The sequence below is a fragment of the Jaculus jaculus genome, chromosome 3 (assembly GCF_020740685.1).
Source record: "Jaculus jaculus isolate mJacJac1 chromosome 3, mJacJac1.mat.Y.cur, whole genome shotgun sequence".
Taxonomy (NCBI): domain Eukaryota; kingdom Metazoa; phylum Chordata; class Mammalia; order Rodentia; family Dipodidae; genus Jaculus; species Jaculus jaculus.
This window is the reverse complement of record NC_059104.1, coordinates 135,291,880-135,296,841: the sequence shown is the minus strand read 5'-3', so window position 1 is coordinate 135,296,841 and position 4,962 is coordinate 135,291,880.

The window sequence follows — 4,962 nt, the reverse complement described above, 5'->3', positions numbered from 1 at the left end:
GCTGTGAATCACTACTTGGTTATAAGGAATAAAGAACTACTGATATCTGCCACAATATGAATAAACCTCAAAACAACTGCTTAGTGGAGGAAGCCACACTTAAAAAGATGTGTAGTATATGGTTCCATTTACATAAAATTCTAAAAATGCGCATTAATATGTTGACAGGTCAGTGATTACTGGGGAGGAGGAAGGTATAGTAATGTATAAGGAGAATGAATTAAGGAGGCACAGGAGGAAAATTAAGGATAAATATGTTCACTGACAATTGTAGTGGTATCATGGGTGTTCATACATGTCAATATAGGTGTGTACATATAAATTCATACCACTAAAGTATGTCTTGTTTTGTTTTGTTTTGTTTTGTTTTTTGAGGTAGGGTCTCACTCTAGCTCAGGCTGACTTAGAATTCCCTATGTAGTCTCAGGGTGACCTCAAACTCACAGCAATCCTCCTACCTCTGCCTCTGCGAGGGCTGGGATTAAAGGCATGTGCCACCACGCCCGGCTGAAAGTATATATCTTAAAATGAGCAGTAAGTTATTAACTATGGCTCAATAAAGCAATTTCAGAAGCAATGTTGGACTTAAAATTTAAATAATAAGCTGGAGAAGTGGCTTAGCGGTTAAGGCGCTTGCCTGTAAAGCCTAAGGACCCAGCTTCAATTCCCCAGGACCCACGTAAGCCAGATGCATAAGGTGGAACATGTGTCTGCAGTTAGTCTGCAGTAGTTAGAGGCCCTGACGCACCCATTCTCTCCCTCTCTCTTTCTTTCTCTCCCATTCTTTCTCTCTCTCTCTCTCTCTCTCTTAGATAAATGAATACATTTTTAAAAATGTAAATAATGGGACAAAATTTGACACAAGTGTGATCAAAGTCCAAAAGAACAATGGAGTTTAAAGGTGGAAGCTGCATGAAAGAACGTGTATGAAAGACTTAACAGATAGGACTTTTCTCTTATGGAGCAGAACATGAGGAATTGAGAAGATGACAAAAGAAGCCTTGGCATGACCCCGTGACAGAACTGGCCACTTAGGATGAAATCAGACCTGTTCTAAGGTCCTGGAGGAAGGGAGGGGTGCCAGGGGACAGTGGAGGGAAGGGGGAGGGGAAGAGGAGGGAAAGGCCTGACAAGAGAAGACAAAGGCATTTTGAAGACTTTGCTCCCAGAGGGCTTGGCGAAGGGCCAGATAACTCCTGGGCTATCTAAGGGTGAAGTTACATACTTCTCAAATCCCCCTTCCCTGGAGCCCCAGCAAGTAAGATTGCCAAGAATAGAAGAGAGGAGATCCATCTCTTTGCGTCTCTTTCCCATGGACCTGGTTTCATATTCCCTCACCCCCATTCCCTGCATCTTATTTCTCCCAGGGGACTCCTCTGACCCTGACTCACCACAGAAGCCCAAGATCTGGGAGTTGACAAACTTGTACTGGCAGAGGACAAGCTTGGGGTACTGCACTGGGCTTTCACGGAGCCACAAGTGGCCTAGAGGCCAGAGCTCTGCCCCACCTCCTGAAGGCCACTTCCTTAGTGGCCTGGCCCATGTGTGTGGTTTCCCTGGCCTTCACCTTCCTTATCACTGTTAGATTTTGGGGTCAGGGTAGAGTACCCAGACAAACATAGTTTTTTGGAGCTTAATAAAAGAGAGAGAGAGACTGGAGGATGGAGAAAGAGGAAGATAGGGAAAGAGGAGAGAGAGGAACATGAATGTATATACTAAGGGGAAAGCAAAAAGATGTGAGTGTGTTTATGTGTGTGAGAGAGAGAGAAGGAGGAAGAGATGGGAGAAAAAAGGGGGTACATGCACCTAGAACAAGAATGCCATGAGAGAATGGCAGAGAGAGGGCTTTACGCAGAAGAGGCTAACTTCCAGGACTGGCAGGTAAGAGGGAGCCTTGGATGCTACACTGAGCTAGGGGCGGGGGAGGAGGTGGACTTCCCTCTTCTTAGGCCATCAGTACTCTCAATTCCCATCATAGGTGGCTTAAAATCTCAGCTAGTGGGAAAAGAAGAGAGAGGGAAGGATGGAGAGCTCGGAGACTCTTACAATCACCCTCCTCTTTGGCTCAGCACCTGGGTGCTCCTGAGCTCTCTGCCCTGGCTCATCCATAGGGACTGAAAGTGCCTGTGTTACATCCAAAAAAATACACACACACACACACACACACACACACACACACACACACACACACCTCCTAGAGCAGAAGTACCCCTCAAGGCCTCTCCATACAGCTTTCTTCCATGGGGTCCTGTGCACAGCTCTTGGGATGTCCAGTTGGAGTTATAAAGCTGGGCATGGAATCAGGGGCAACAGACACGGTGAGCCAGCCAGCCTCATGACCTTCTTCTCACCCTGAGCTGCGATTTTTTCCTGGGAGGGTGAAGGCATTCATCCTCCCTGCCATTATCTCCCATTTGCAGCATCCCAGTGTCTGCTTAGCCTTGGTAGTGCTGTGACATTTGTACCGATTCTGTTTGTGAGGACAAAAAGACAAGCAGTGTCAGTGGCTTAAAATGTTCCCAGACTGTAGACAGCAGAGATTAGATTTTCCCGACTGAAATCTCCTACTCCCTCATCCCTGACCACTTTATTTTATCTTTAAATGTTGAAATGAGTCACATGCACTCAAGTGCACATAAAAGGACATGAACAATTGTTCATAAAATAAAACAAGGGCTAGGAAGATAACTCAGTGGGTAAAGTGCTTGCTATGCAAGCATAAGGACCTGAGTATGATTCCCCACACTCACATAAAAGCCAAGCATGACAGTGCATACCAGTAATCCCAGCCTTAAGGATGCAGAGATGGGAATTCCTAAGGCTCCATGTCAAAGTAGTCTAGTTGAATCAATAAGCTTCAGGTTCAGTGACTGACCTTGTCTCAAAAAATAATATGGAGAGATGGCTTAGTACTTAAGGTACTTGCCTGCAAAGTCTAAGAACGTATGTTCGAATCTCCAGGTCTCACATAAGCCAAACACCAAGTTTCACAAGCATGCAACGTCACACATGTGCCACAAGGGGGAAGACGCATCTGGAGTTCATTCACAGTGGCTGTAAGGCCCTGGCATGCCCAGTCTCTCTCTCTCTCTCTCTTCCCTCTTTCTCTCAGTCAAAAATAAAATAATAAAAAATAATAATATGGGGACTGAAGAACCACTGTTGACCTCTGACCTCCACACACACATGCCCATGCACCTGTATACACATGTGCACCCATACATCCATACCCATAAACACATACATACATGCACACCACTCACATACACAAGCAAATGATAATTAGCAATATAATGTGAATGTATAGAAGCCTACCACCCAGTGTCCTCCCTATTAGAATCACTACCCAATGCTGCCTCCAGTTCTCACCTCTTTTTCCACCAAGAGACAACCCCCACCTGGACCTCCACATCATTCCCCCATGTTCTATTTCTTCAACTTAACTATGTATCCTTAAATGATGCATTACTGATTATTGATTTTTCTCCTTCAGCAGGCTGTCTCTTTACTCAGTTACTGTTTCCTTTTCTGGGGAAGCTTTTGAAATTTCATGAGGTCCCACTTGTCATTGATCCTATTTCTTGGGCAACCAGAAGTTCTCAACCATGCCTAGATATTGAAGAGTTTTCTTCCTTACTTTTACCTCTAAGATTCAGAATTTCTGGTCTCATATGAAGGTCTTTTACTCATTTTTGTGCAGTGTGAAAGATGATGTAGCCACTGGAGAGAATGGAGTACTGGAGCCACACACTACTGTTGTGCTATGGTTTTTATCTGTTACTTTACCTCTAATGTTATTTGCTTTATGAAATTGGATGCATCTGTATTTGGTGCATACGTTTTGAATTGTAACATCCTCTTGATGGACTCTTTGCCCTTAATCAGTATGAAGTGAACATCTTTAGTTCTTCTGATTAGTTTTGTTTTAAAGTTGATTTTTTTTTTTTAAAGTTCACAGCACCTCTTTAAACTTTTTTTTTAAATTTTTTATTTATTTGAGAGCGACAGACACAGAGAGAAAGACAGATAGAGGGAGAGAGAGAGAGAATGGGCGCGCCAGGGCTTCCAGCCTCTGCAAACGAACTCCAGACGCGTGCGCCCCCTTGTGCATCTGGCTAACGTGGGACCTGGGGAACCGAGCCTCGAACCGGGGTCCTTAGGCTTCACAGGCAAGCGCTTAACCGCTACGCCATCTCTCCAGCCCTTAAAGTTGATTTTTATCATATATCAGAACAGTGCCACTGGCCTGTTTACTCATTCCATTTGCTTGGAAAATATTTTTCCATCCTTCTACCCTAAGAAGTGAACTTCTTCCCCAGTCACTCTCCTTCTTGATTTTTAGACAATGGCTCTTATTGAATCAAGCTCCAAGGATTCTCCTGTCTCTACCTCACCACTGTTGGGATCACAGGCACAAGCTATCATGCTCAGCTTTTTACATGGGTGCTACAGGTCTGAGCGCAGATCCTCATGTTTGCACACCAAACATTTTATTGACTGAGCTAACTTCCCAGCCCTGCACTGCACACATTTTAATGAGACCCTTGTATAAACCAGGTTCTAAGAGGAACTTCTTGTGGTAGTTCATCCAAGGAAGCCCCATGGATGATGATGGCCTTGTATTCTAACTGAACCATGATCCTGGGAACAAAATGAAAGCAATGACATTCCTAACCTTGAGAGCTATGTTAAACTGTGTATATTCAATCTGCACAGCACTTTTTATGTTAATTATACCTTGATAAAGAGCATTTTGTGGAATCTAGTGTACACTGGCCAAGTTCCTGTTGTAAGATGGAATTTGGGATGTTTGCCAACTCCCAAATAGCTAGACTTATCACATACCCTTTTCTTTCTCAAAAACCCCTCAAGTCAGGGAGCTGGGAGATGGCTCAGTGGGATAAGAGCACTTGCTGCAAAAAATCATGAGAGACTGAGAGGGCCTGAGACTGCCTGAGTTCG